The 14981-nt window shown below is 36.6% G+C and overlaps 1 protein-coding gene and 1 long non-coding RNA gene across 3 annotated transcripts in view; one reads left to right on the top strand and one right to left on the bottom strand.

Moving 5' to 3' along the window:
* The window catches only part of COL25A1 (collagen type XXV alpha 1 chain), a gene marked incomplete at its 5' end in the record, with an annotated part of 478255 nt that overhangs the window by 288157 nt on the left and 175117 nt on the right, over positions 1-14981 (top strand). The gene's annotated exons all lie outside the window — the stretch shown is intronic.
* Positions 1-14981, bottom strand: part of LOC309627326 — a 195468-nt gene that overhangs the window by 88384 nt on the left and 92103 nt on the right. The gene's annotated exons all lie outside the window — the stretch shown is intronic.

Below are 14981 nucleotides of genomic sequence, written 5' to 3'. Positions count from 1 at the left end.
AACTCTTTTTCTTCTAACAAATCAATTTCAATTAGGATTTTCCCAGCGTGGAGGTTTTTCTGCAATTCTTTTCAAAGGATATAAAAAAGTTATGAACCAGTAATCATGACACCACACAGTAGACCAAATATTTCCCAGGAGTAAAGCTTCAGGGCCTCTTAAGGGTTGTATGAGCCACATCAGCTGTTGGACCAGATGGCAAGTTTAACAATGTACTATCATATAAAGCAAAACTCTTAACTGATCTGAGACAGTGCCACAGGACTTTCATGTAAGATAAAATGATTTAGTAGTAGATGTCGGGTATGAACTTGTTCGTGTGAAGTACTGATTAATCATTACTATTAATGTTGTTGTAAATACACACAGACTGATTATTTAGATTGTAATCCTACCAGCTGCTTTTGATTCATTATAGACAGATATTGAATTCGTTCTACATTTCAATATAAACTAACTGCTGAAGATATGGTTTATAATTAAATGTGAATGCAGTCAACAGACAGTCTTTTGGCCCTAAATCATAATGAAGAAAATGAGGAAATATTAGGGAGGGGAGGATTGTGTAAAAAGATGAAAGTACAAAAGAAAGGAGTTGTCAGAAATGAAGAGTCAGTAAAAAACAACAAACTCACTTATTGTAGTCAGTAGGAATCTAGAGAGAAGGAAATGCCATGATTAATGTTTTACCTTTAACACTATAATACCTGTAAATAACATAGTTATTTATTGAGTTCCCTTTACGTCTCTTTCCCCTCGATATACTGAATGTTATTTCTGTCCTAGATTGTTTTGTAAATAAATGATTTTCATGATATCTTGGTTAATCAGTATCATAAATTGTCTATCGTGCGCTAATTCTCATACTAGACCATGATAGTATTATTTATAGTTTTTATGAGCTCTGAATTTAAGGATGTCCAACGAAATAAACAAAAATGCCTTCAGGAGAACAGTCCTTTTCACACTACTCATGAGAAATATCTTGAAAAGTAATTAATTTATATTCACATCAGAGAATACTCTATTTATAATTTTCACTCTTATATTCTAAGTTATCTCAAGCTAATTATTGGAGGGAAAAAAATCCACAAAAGAAAGTTGTAGTTTATTCCCTAATTTGAAACTGCTACATTATGAGATGAAGACAAAGTAAAAGGTGCTTTGCATGCTTTATTTTATTTAATGCTACAATAGCCCTGAAAGTATTATTATCCTAGATCTAGATCTAAGAGATATGTATTTTTAATCCCTTCTTATTCTGTATATATACATATCTATATATATCTGTGTGTGTGAACCTATAAGAATATATATATGTATAATATATACTCATATATAAAACATATGAGGAACCTAGGAGAGACAGTGTAGAGCTTGCCTCAGAATCTCCCCACTGAGGGTAGGGAAATTGATGCACTGATTTCCCGCCCTTCATTGGTAAGAGTCGTGCCTGGGTGGTAACTCCCTGGCACTTCTGGCCTGCCCCAGAAGGTACAGCACACTGCAGCTACTCGAGGAATGCAGGAAGCAGTAGGAATATACGGGACCTTTATTCTAGCACCGTCTTGGAGGGAGGCAGTGGTGTCTGTTGGCACCTACATCTGCTACAACATCCAAGTGCAAATGTCCTATAGACAAAACACAGTGGAAAACTCAGATATGGATATAAAGACTTGCAAACCTGGACAAAACACAGCATTAAAAGCATATTAATTAATGAGACTTTAAAGAGGATAACTGTAAAAGGAAGAACATGGTCATAATAAATCTTGACTACACAGCCACAGTGAACGAGCAGAAGAAGATGATAAACCAGCACAGGAAGCCAAGGATGGTCAGAACCAGGAACACCTATGGATGGTTCACTGTAGCTGAGATTTGAAGGTATATCATGGCACTTCAGAATACCTTCACAGCAAGTCTTATATTTACTATGGCTCTTCAGAAAAATAGTCTACCTAACTGCCTATACTTGAAAATTTTAGAAATTTTGAAGGAGGATAAGACTGGCATTTTCAAAAGGTGATCTGCTCTGGTTTTCCTTCATTTTGGCTACAATTTTGCTTTTAGTGGACACTCAGGTCACATGATCATTTCTTCCAAAATGCCTTCCTCGTGTCACAGCAAAAGGAAAGCAATGGATTCAGGAAGGATAGGTATGAGGGGAAATGAGAAGACAAGAGATACCCTCACACTGTCTTTCTATGCCATGAAAAATAGGCAAAGAGTTTTGTTGCTATGTCCCCAAGGAAAAGTCTGACCTACCTCTTATCCCTACATCATTATAGTATTTTTCAGAAGAAACTTCCAATTTTAGATTTTAAATTAGAGAATTCTTAATGAAGTTTTCATTTAGTACTAGATGATTGTTAACTTTGTTCTGCTTGTTATTCGTATGCAAATGTTTATGTCAATGAGTGTTTTCTTGCATAGATTGAACATCACCACCTCGTCTTATTCACGTTGTTACATGATGCAAAACTCTTCCTTGGCCAGTGAAACTCAATTCTGCTGCTTCGATATCACACATTATTTAGTAAGGACTTCCAGATTAATAGGGTTTTATTTTGCAGACCAGTGGGAAAAAGGGAAAATGTCTTATAATCAAGGAGTTCTGATCATCTTCCTAAAATTGAAGACAGCTTGGCTGGACTTAGCTTAAATTGCTAAAAAATTGCAAAGACTAGAAAGCTAAATAGCAGTTACACTGTTACAGTGGCAGTATGAAATTGAATACGAAAATAGGCCCTAAGGAAGAGAGGTGAATCTATGCGTTTACCTAAATGGGTGGGAAAATGGTTCTTGACAGGGGAAATGAGATGGTGAAAGGATATTAGAAAGAAAAAAAGGCAGTTCTAGCAGCTGTGGTTAAGATGGGAAAAGAGGCAGGGGAATGAATGGAGAGAATATTGCTGTGAATCCACTGAATCAGAGGAAATCAAATTCTTGGAGAGGAAAAGGGATGGGTTAGAGTAAATAATGTCACAGAGACTTGAAAAAATGATTGGGTAGAAAGAGAAAAAAGAACAAATGGCAACAGAGAGTAAGGAAGGGAAGAAAGAAGGGAAAGAAATTAGAAAAAAAGACAGATGAACATTTGTATTTCAACCTAGAGGTAATGGGAATTATTCAGGGGGTGGGGCAAAGTTAATCTATTGACATGAAAGTCACCCTGATATTTTTTCCATAAATTCATATTAACATAATTCATTTCAATAACTCAAGTATCTATTTTGCCTCTATTAGGTACAAGGCACAAATGGTAAGGCTGTGAAATTGTGAACGAGACAGACTCAGTCTCTGTTCTTTTAATATTAACAGTCAAGTAGAGTGTCAAAGCTCTGTCAATTCTGCAGACCCACCATTCCAAGGATGACTTTAACCACACATGCAAGTCCTGCTCTGTGTCTGTACATCTGGTTAATCCCCAGGTTTCCTTGGGACCTTGGACATGAAGCATTTAAGGAGGGCTTTTTCCAACATGCAGGTGACCCAGCATCAATGCCATTGCTCTAAGTGTAGTCCTGGTGCCATGCCTTTGTTCTAATAATTGGGTTTCTGCCCAGATCTAGGCGCCCCTGTTCTGATGACTGAGTCCTTTCCTGGTTCCCCTTGCCTACACTCCCTTTCTCCGTTACCGTCTTCATCCCAGGTCCTCCTTTCCCTTTCCTCTCTACTGCCGGGTATTACAGTCATGGTGCGCATGCTCTGTGCAGCCTTGTTAATGGCTGACCGAACAGTTAGCTGCCTCTAGCTCCCTGCCTACCTGAGAGGGACTCTCCATTTCTATTTCTCTTGACCATGACTTCCCCATTGCCATTCTGCCCACTGTGAACACATGCCTGTTGCCTGGCCAGTCTCTGCTGTAAGGGAGCTGAGTCAAGAAAGTGAACATTTAGCTTTTTCCTGTCTGTATAGTGGAGACATCAAGGGTTGGGATTGAGTGTAGCATCAACCAATATCAACCTATATATGTCTTTTTCTATCACGGTTCTGATTATGTCATTCTTCTGACTCCCAAACTTTGAATCTCAATATGACTACCATTTAGTTCCTTACCTGACATTCAAATCCTTTGATCTGGCCTGTTTTTCCAGCACTATCTCCCACTGACTTTTCATTAAATTTCTTTCTGGACGTCAGTTTGGACAATGCTTCATCCAAACTGAATCAAAACATTTACTTTTTTCACTTCAAATATGTTTTCCTTCATTTGTCTTTTCTTAAACCAGTCTTTTCTCCAGAACTGCTTCTCTCCTAGCCCCTAGATACACTTAGTTTCCACACATCCAAATATGATAACCCTTCATACTTACATGTTACTTCTTCCATCAAGATGTCGTTACTCTCCCTTAGCTGAATGTACTTTCTTCCTTTTGCTGAATCCCCACAGCATTTTATCTGTACACCTTTTTATATTACTTTACACTTAAAACAGAGGGGGCATAGACAGCGAAGCTAGACAGCTCATAAGTCAAACCCTAGCTCTTCCACTTAGAAGCTCTGTGATCTTGGGCAAGTTACTCAGTCACTCTGAGTCTCATTTCCCCCATCTATAAAGCAGAGATGATCATGTCTTCTCCCAACAAAGGGTGTGAGGATTGAAATAACACATGTATAACTTCTAACACAGTTTAGTACATGACAGGCACTCAGTAAACATTAATTCCCTCCCTCCCTTTTCCTCTTTCTGTTGTATCATAGTTATTTATAAACACCTTTTCTCTCTTTATTACTAGCTTTTATGATCTTCAAGAGTGGGATCTATGCTTTCTTCAATCTTCACTATCCTCCACAACACCTAACTTAGTTCCTTGTATGTAGTAGAAGTTCAAGAAATCTTATTGAGTTGCAAATGGTATATACAAGAGCTTAAGGAAAAGGAAGCTGAGGAGGAGAGAAAGCTATCAGCTTTTCATAATTCTAAGTGCCCAGTCAATAATATCATGAGTCATCAATAATACCATGTAAAACTGGCCTGAGGTTTCTAAGTTCTGAGATTTTTCTGAACAGGTATTAATGTTAATATCTCACACCCACATGGTTTGGAGGGTTTGGATGCCTTTGTTTCCTTTCATAATAGTAGTTTATTCATGTTGATATTTAATCTTTGGCGAAAATAAACTAATAGCATTAGCCCAGGACTATACTTATGATGTATTACTTTATTTTGTAAAATCTATCTGTAGGGGTCAAAGCTTGGATTTGATTTTTAACAATCAAGACAGCTATAGAAAGTAGTTCATGGTGGTTGTAACACCACATTGCTTAAGCAATAATATTCTCCCACTAATAATTTAATACAAATTGTAGGAACTAGTCGTTTTTTTAAAAAAACCTCCTCAGGATTCTATCTTGCACACTTTATAAAATATATTGGCCTTCTCTTCACCCCAAATAACTCCATCAGTATATTCCATAGTGAAACCATTATATTAATGATTGGTACCCTTATATTAATGATTGGTACCCCTTCTATACCAAGGGCACTTCTTTTGCATAAAATTTTTAGAATTTTAAAGCCCTCCTCATAACTCCCCTTTGGAGTTGCATGTGAACATAAAGGAGATATAGTTCCCTTAGGAATTTGGAGGACTAAAGTTGCGTGCATGGTGTAATTTTGTATTACTCAGTGAGAAAAAAATGCAAGAGAAAACCACAAGCAAATACCACCAGACAACTGCACATGGAGGCGTGTGCCTTCCATTTGTACTTGTTCAGATGCACTTGAAAAGAAATGGAAGATGTCACTTTGCCTTTTTCTCCCCAAATCCCTTTTTACTTTTTGTTGTTGTTGTTCTGATATTGTCGTTGCCATTTCACAACGTTTTACTAAAATTTACAAAATAAAGCCGTGTGTGCCTTGTAAGGAATTATTCCTGAAAAAAATACTATATTTGGAGACAGTATTTAGCTTTCCATTCATATGTTTTTAATTATATATGAAGCTCCTTCTAACCTAACACTTTAGCAATTCCCATATTTCATGTTTGTGTTCCAGCCTTTGTCAGGTCCATATAACCTGACTTGGGAGCAGGGGGAGGACATATACATTCTCCAAGAAATTTGAAATTCATGTGTCTGTGACTGCATGCATGCATGCGTGTGTGCGTGTGCATGTGCGTGTGCTCGTGTGTGTGTGTGTGTGTGTGTGTGTGTGTACAGAGAGTCTTTATTTTACTCACTACATAATAGAACTGTCATATTAAATTAATAATGTAGTCTATTCTGGATAAATCATGTTAGACCTGAAAAAGTATTATCATGTCCCATTATCTGTACTTTATGTGGTGGTTATATGATAAAGAGAATGATTATAAAAGTCTTAATGTTTTAGTTTTTGTGGTATTTTATTAACTAAATGGTTAACATGATATGAAAGGCTCCATTGTACTCCAAATAGCTTATACCATTAAGAGTACATACAATACAACAGCTTATTTATTTTACTATAACCATATCTCTTTATTTTTACATGGTCATTTGTGTATTGAATTGGTGTAACGTTATCCCAAAGTTTAATTTTACCTTAGAATTCTTTCCTACTGAAATTAATTGAAGAACTTCTATTGCCAACTTTATGCTTTATTTTCTACCAAATATATTCCTTTTAATTCTATCTGAATAAAGGTGAGTAACACAAAGCCTTTCATGAATAATTAATCTGACATTGATTTGCATACGTAGAAGCTGTTATCATTCCCCAAACTTACTCATTTTTATATCTCAATTTTTTAATACAGTGTTGATATGTAGAAAATGCACAATAATGTTTTGTTGAATAAATGTATATATTTAATAATTTAGATTTAAAGCTAATTTTATATTCATTTGATGATGAAATGACTGAAAGAACTGAAAATATCAGCTTTAACAGTCCACTTTTTACATTTTATTTTATTTTTTTAATTTTGGCTGGCTGGGTCTTCGTTGCAGCATGTGGGCTTCTCTAGTTGTGATGCTCAGGCTTAGTTGCCCTGCGGCATGTGGGATCTTAGTTCCCCAACCAGGGATCGAACCCACGTCCCCTGCATTGGAAGGCGGATTCTTAACCACTGGAACACCAGGGAAGTCCCAACAATCCACTTTAAAAGGAGCATATGGAATACATTGGATAAGGTTAAGGAGATGGGCTCCATGGGCAGACACCTGGGTTTACAGCCTGGTCTACAGCTTACAAGCTGCCTGACTTTGGGCAAGTTATTTTTTTCCTTCAGTTTTTCAATGTAAAATAAGGATGGTTGGTTTGACTTAATACATGATTTAATGAAGCACTTGGAACAGGGTATGGCACATATAAGTGTTATTATTGAATCTAAACACCTACATACATACCTTCTCACATAAGCATTCACACTGAGACAGAGCCATGAAGATATATTACCCTTATAGTGATACTTCTGCTGGATAAACATCCAATAGAATAGTGGCCTCAAAAGACAGAGGTTTAGGATAAGTAGTTTAATCTTAAAATTAAGAAATTCATGAAAAATGATTATCATTGTTAGATATACTTATTGTATATATTCTGTATCTAAAACAAACATTTATGTGTCCAATTCTTTCTAAAGATATCGAAAAGTTTTAGTTAGAAATATTGTTCTTCATAGTATTTTATGATATTAACTTTCCCCATCCAAGGGCAAGGCATATGCAAATGTAAGAATATCAGTTGTATCTCATAATACTATATAAATTTAATTCAATCCCAATCCAAAACTGAAGAGGACTTTTTAAAGGAATTTAGTAAGCTGGCTATACAATTCATATGAAAGAGGAAGGGAGCCAAGTGGCCAAGAATGTTTTGAAATAAAAAGAAAAATGAGGGAAGACTTTCCCTACTAGATATTGGAGCATTGAATCTACAGTATAAACTTAGTTTACTAACATACTGTAAGACTTCTGCTCCTAGAAAAAAATGTGTAAAACAACAGTTTTAAGGCATTGGACAACAGGCAACACAGAGAGGGTAAACAAACAAGGTGAACCCTAAGATTGCCCAAACCTACTGCCTGGAGAGAATTTCTCAGCTGCAGCACAACAAGGAGCACCTAAACAGAGTGGTCTCTGACCCTTGAGGAGGTCAAGGCAGCTGGAATTTGTGGGGCAGGTGAGAGAGCAAAGAGCCACATGGAGAGAGCTCAGAAGGTCCGCAGAGAGTCCCCCTTGATAGCTCAGCTCAATACTCATCAGTAGTACATGTGTGTCTTAGCTCAGGCTGCTACAACAAGATGCCATAGACTGGGTGGCTTAAACAACAAACCTTTATTTCTCTATAGCCATTATTTTGTAAAAACTTTAAATGGAGTATAATCTATAAACATATCGAATTGATATGTTGTACACCTGAAACTAATATAATATTGTAAATTAACTATACTTCAATAAAAAGTTTTTTAAAAAAAGAAATATTGTTCTTCAGTGAATTAAAACTAATTCAGTTTGAAGTGTTTCAAACTTTAAAATTTTTATTTATAAATTTTCTCTAGTTTATTATATATGCACATGTAATTTCTCACATATGTTTTTATGGATTTCTTTGGTTGATAATTTTGACATCCTATGAGAATTCTTAATAGGCTAAATTTATTTTCTCTCTAAATATCTCCAGTTGTATTTCAATTGATATGATATTTTTCATACAAAATATATTCTTCGGATTGTGTAGAGATTACAATAGAAGAATGCTATTAGATAATAGGTAGAAAGATAGCTCCAGAAACATTTTATTCTATCTTCTTTCTTTTGGATAGACCTCATTTAAACCTAGTTTAAACAATGGCTGAAGTGACTCAGTATTGAAAATGTGGGGAGAGAGAAAATAGAATATACTCTTTCTAAAAGCTTGGAGTCACAGGCAGGAGGGAGAAGAGAGCCAAAAATATCTGCCCATGTTTGAGATGTGAGAAAAAAAAAAAAATCTTTCATTGAGCGGAGTTCATTTCGTCTTCAAGAGACTGTGCAAAGTTGTTTCTTCCTTTTGCTATTAACTCTTCTGGAACTAGAGTCATGAGTCCACAAATGAGAAATGGTAGTGACCTTGAAAGGGATAATTTCTAGCTGAAGTCAAACATATCCTCATAAGCATTAATTGGAAGCGTCTTGGACATACAGTTATCTGTGACTTTTTGATTGTCAACAGGCTATTCAGAGAATATTACTTTTGGCCCTGATGTCCTGTTAGAAACCTCTGTTGCAGGAAATCTGCTAATATATTTATTGGATACTTACCATGTATAAGGTACAAAACTACACATTTGAATTAGTAAGAGAGGAGGGGAAGGGAAATACTATTTACAGAAGACCATACATTCTTTTAATTACTTCCTACTACTCCCATATGAGCTAACTATTGTTTGTTCCATCTTACAGATGTAGAAACTGAGGCTCAGAGAGGTTAAGTGACCTGCCAAAGGTCCCATGCTTGTATATATTAAAGCCTCCAAAGTTAGCATTTGTTACATTTCCCTCTCTTACATATTGATCTCTTCCTGCCCTCAAGGGCCCTGCCCTGGTAGTTTAGGGTGAAACATATGTCTTATACCTAGTGAGCACGAGCTAAGTTTTATAAAAGAGTTACAAGTGCTTTAGGAGTTCAAAACTAGGGAAAGAACATATCCAAAAGAGGGTCAGGTAAAGCTCAGGGAAGAGAGGTCACTGAGATGAGCCATCAATGACTGGCAATAATGATAGTGGGATTGTAGAGGAGGCAAAGATGGGACTTTTACTGCAAGGACTAATGTTTCTTTCAGAAACTCAGATTCCTACTGTGTTTTTTTTCCAAGTAGCTCCACAGGTCAGGTTGCCAGGTAAGAAGTTTCAAGAAAGTTGTGCTATCGTTATTCTAAGCAAAATGATAACTGATGATGTTTATTCAGCAGAAAGAATGGCATAAGCAAAGGTACAGAAAGTGAGGAGAGTGAGGTGCATTCTGACAACAGCTGGTATTCAAGGCTGACTGGCGGAGAGGATCCTTAAGCGAACAGAGGCAGAGGTGGCATGGGGGATAAAGCAGAAAAGGAAAGTTAGAAGCAGATAATAGAGGACTTTGGAATAAAGACGCAGATGTAGAGAATGGACTTGAGGACACGGGGAGGGGGAAGGGTAAGCTGGGACGAAGTGAGAGAGTGTCATGGACATATATACACTACCAAATGTAAAATAGATAGCTAGTGGGAAGCAGCCGCATAGCACAGGGAGATCAGCTTGGTGCTTTGTGACCACCTAGAGGGGTGGGATAGGGAGGGTGGGAGGGAGACACAAGAGGGAGGAGATATGGGGATGTATGTATATGTATAGCTGATTCACTTTGTTATAAAGCAGAAACTAACACACCATTGTAAAGCAATTATACTCCAATAAAGATATTTAAAAAAAATTTAAAAATAAATAAAATAAAATGAGACAATAGAGGACTTTGGACACAAGCAGAAGTTAACACTTTATTTGGTAGGGATCAGAAGGGTCATCTAAACTAAATTTTTAATTATATAACTACTTCTTTGGGGAAATCTCAAGCTTATTTAAAAGGAAGAGAAAATAGTGTCATAAACTGCCCTAGACCCCTCAATCAGCTTCAAGAATTATCAAAGACTAATCTTGTTTCATGAATCCCTTCCTCTCGTTTATTGTTTTGCTTTGTTTTTTGATGGTGTATTTAAAAGCAAAACCTAGATATCATGTCATTGCATCTGCAAATACTGAAATATGAATCCCTAACTGATAAGACCTTTCTGTAACATATCCATCACTTCATTGCTGACCCTAATAAAATTAATAATAACTCTTTAAATATCATCATACCCAGTCCATATTCAAATTTCCCCAATTATCTCAAAAATGTCTCTTTATAGATGGTTTGAATCAAGACGTAAAGCCCACACTTGGAATTTAATTGCTATAACTCTTCAGTCTCTTTTATTCTATAGTCATCTTCCTCCTCTTTTTATGTTTTCATGTCATCAGTTTTTTCAGGGCATTCATCCTATTTGTAGAATGCCCTACATTCTGGATTGGTCTGACTTCCTTATGGTGCTTTTGAACTTATTCTCTTATCTTCTGTATTTCTTGTAAATATCTTTTGCAAGTTCTATTTAGAGGTTTGATTAGGTTCTGGTTCAATTTTCAGAAAGAGTCTCTTATAAAGGTGTAATATGCTTCTTATTTCATCATACCAAGAAGCATAAAATATTTGGTTGATTGGCAGGTCAGTGGTATTGGCCTGCTTTCCTCAAACCTGTCACCTAATAACTTTTGCATCCATGGAGGCTCATTGCCTATAACAACTTTCTCAGAGTGGATTACAAATGAGCCCTTTATGTTTTTTGAGCTGAGAAATGATATGTTTAGAAATGCACTTTAGAAAACATAGCCTGCCAAAAGAATGTAAGAGGAAGTAGAGTAAAGGAAGACCAAAGATGCTTATAGACTATTCTTGTTTTCCAGGCACAAGGGTACTAGCAACAAACATGGGAAGCTATATTCAAAGGATTTTGGGGAGAATGAATATAGGACTTGTCAATAGATCCTATTTACTGAATCAAACGTAACACTGAGCTTTTAGACTTGCAGGAGTAGCAGTGTGTTAAACAAAAATAGGGAAGTCAGAGGTCATGATTGGCTTGCAGTAGAAACTGAGAAGTTTGGTTGGAAAATGTTGAGTTTGAGCTGATGATGGCCTCTCTTGGCTTAGACATCTGGTGAGCAGTTGAGAATGCAGGATTGCAGCTTGGAAAAGAATTTAGGACATAATTCAGGTAATAGGTAAAGCCAAATAGTATATTTGATAGCTGATGAAGGGAGTAAAGTGAAAAGACAAAAGGTTTAGAAACCAATCTGGGCAATCTTGACACTTATGGGCTTTGTCAACCCTCCCTCCTCAAAGCTGTGGTTTATTTAGTTTTAGTTTAGCCCAGGGTGACTCCTTTCCAGGGCCCCAGTGACTGGCTCAGCAGTTTCCCTTCCCATAGCTCAGCTTTCTTCTTCCTAATGGAAAGAAATGCCCTCAAGACGAATATGTATTTCAACTCATGTTACTTTATTTTCCCCAAAGCTAGAATGTAAAAATATGCCTTCTACTCTGCTACTTACTTTCTCTTCCCTCAAATTCAATTTCCTTTCTTTCTGTGACCAGATTATTACTTAGGGAAGTTCAATGGAGATGGTAAGAAGTCACGACCTTAGAATGGGGGAATGGAGGGCAAAGGCAACTTTTCTTTCCTTTGGCTTTAGGAGAAGGGGAATGAATGTGTTTGGAGACCAAGGAGAAGAATCCAAGGGAACCGTAATGGGGTTTATTTTGTTTTATTTTATGACTCTTTATTGAAGTATAGTTGATTTACAATGTTGTATTAATTTCTGCTGTACAGCAAAGCAATTCAGTTATACATATATATACAATTCTTTTATATATATGTATATTCTTTTCCATTATGGTTTATCATAGGATACTGAATATAGTTCTCTGGGCTATACAGTAGGACCTCGTTGTTTATGCATTCCATATATAATAGCTCACATCTGCTCACCCCAGCCTCCCACTCCATCCCCCCCCAACCCCCTCCACCCTGGCAACCACAAGTCTGTTCTCTATGTCCGTAAGTCTGTTTCTGTTTCATAAACAGGTTCATTTGTATCATATTTTAGATTCCACATATAAATGATATCATATGATATTTGTCTTTCTCTTTCTGACTTACTTCACTTTGTATGATAATCACCAGTTGCAACCATGTTGCTGCAAATGGCATTATTTTGTTCTTTTTTATGGCTGAATAGTATTCCATTGTATATATGTACCACATCTTCTTTGTCCATTCATCTGTCGATGGACATTTAAGTTGTTTCCATGTCTTGGCTATTGTGAGTAGTGCTGCTATGACCATAGCGGTGCTTGTATCTTTTGGGATTAGAGTTTTGTCTGGATTTTTGCCTAGGAGTGGGATTGCTGGATCATTATGGTAATTCTATTTTTAGTTTTCTGAGGAACCTCCGTACTGTTTTCCATAATGACTGTACCAACTTACATTCCCACCAACAGTGTAGGAGGGTTCCCTTTTCTCTACATACTCTCCAGCATTTGTTATTTGCAGAATTTTTAATAATGGCCATTCTGACCAGTGTGAGGTGGTACCTCATTGTAGTTTTGATTTGCATTTCTCTAATAATTAGTGATGTTGAGCAGCTTTTCATGTGCCTCTTGGCCATTTGTATTTCTTCTTTGGAGAAATGTTTGTTTAGGTCTTCTGCCCAGTTTTTGATTGGGTTGTTTGTTTTTTTGCTGTTGAGTTGTATGAGCTATTTGTACATTTTGGAAATTAAGCCAAGAGAACTTGTTGAAGAGACAAGTGAGAGCAACAATGAAGAGCAGGGCGAGGGTGGGGAGAATAGGTATGATAGTCCCTTCACTCCCAGGAGAGAGGAGGTGAAGATACAAGAAAATCTGGAGATGGAGAGTGTGGTAGTTGTAGAAGCTTACATTAAAGCTTTTGCTCTGTTTGGTCATCAGCTGAGAATGAGGGAGACTGAGCTTCTAATTTACATAGGAAGCTCAGGAACCACAGAGGAACCCTGAGATTCAGGATCTCCCAGACTCATCTGACAGTTGTTTTTTCCATCCCTTCTGTGTATCTCGTTAGACTCAAAGGGGACATCCTACCCTCATCCCTGGATTGTATTCAGTTGCCCTGCACAAAATCAATATTGCGCTATGAGATACTACAAGTGAAGTCAAGAATCAAAGTGACCTTCAAACCAGGCTTTCTTAAATAGTCTGGGAAAAATTATTTGGGGGCAGTATAGTAGGCAACATGAAGAAATAGATTATTGTAAATTAAACTCCAGGTTTAAAGATGGATGTTACCTCTGAATACATTTGAATTATATTGAAGACACTAAGAGTATTATAGGATAGTTTACACCATTAGCTGTAAAATCACAGGGGCTACTATGGGCATTTAGAGAGCAAGTTGATACTTTCTTTCGACAAAAGGAATGTTTAGGATTCCAAGTCTTTCACCATGGAGTTCATTTTATTTGACCTCTTAAAAATAAGTTTAAAAAAAAAAGCAAAGTTAAACAAATAAAAAGTTTTAGCAATCTTTTAAAATATTTAGATGTAAGGAATGATTCTAGAAAGAAGGGACCTCTTGGTTATGATTGGCAGGAGAAGTAATTTGGCTGTCTTTGATTTGTATTGCGTTAGAAAAGAAAGCCAGAGTGAGCTTCCCTGATTCCTGCTGTTTTATAAGCCCTTAACTCCATTGAGCTACATCAGCCTAACTTTCAAGAGTCCTTTTTTAATGTTTGGTTTTTCTAAATTTTCTTTTAGTGCTAGACCTCACTAATTGTTTCCTTATGGCAGCTGCTTATGATTTAAGACTGATCATGGGTACGTATAGTCCCTCGTTCAAGGCTCAAGCTGACATCACAAAAGAACTTATAGTTACCATCTTACTACAGAAAATGCCCAGAAAATAAGAGCTGTAAAAATTAGCTTCTCAGTAAGTGGGGCTGGTTTTGATATTTTAAATTTCTTTTTATACCGACCCCCTTTTCTGCTTGGTTTCTTTTAATCTTCAATGCAAAACGAAAGGTGTAAAGTCTGAAGCTATAAATCTGTTTATAGCTGTAATTCCCTTCCCTGGCTTAGCAGAGTTTGACACTATAATAAACATGGTTCTTCTGCAGCAACATAGAATCTGGTTCTTGTATATTTCTTTTATATGTTGCTGCTTTGAACACGGAGAGTTTTATTGCATTCTTGTCTTTCTGGGTGTTTTGATTCAGCGAGAATTGATTATCTACTGTATGCTAGGGGCGACTAGGTAGTTCCAGGGCCTAAAGTTTAGTCTTGTTTAGTCATTAAAGTAGTATGGTTAAAACAACAATTAAGTGTTTTTGTTTTGCTTTGTTTAGTTTGGTGATATTTCCTGTACATTGAAGTAAACTATATTAAACCCACATATTCTTGAAATGTT

The sequence above is a fragment of the Balaenoptera borealis genome (assembly GCF_965194805.1).
Source record: "Balaenoptera borealis genome assembly, chromosome: 4".
NCBI classification, from domain to species: Eukaryota; Metazoa; Chordata; class Mammalia; order Artiodactyla; family Balaenopteridae; genus Balaenoptera; species Balaenoptera borealis.
This window is presented reverse-complemented; position numbering and strand designations above follow the sequence as displayed.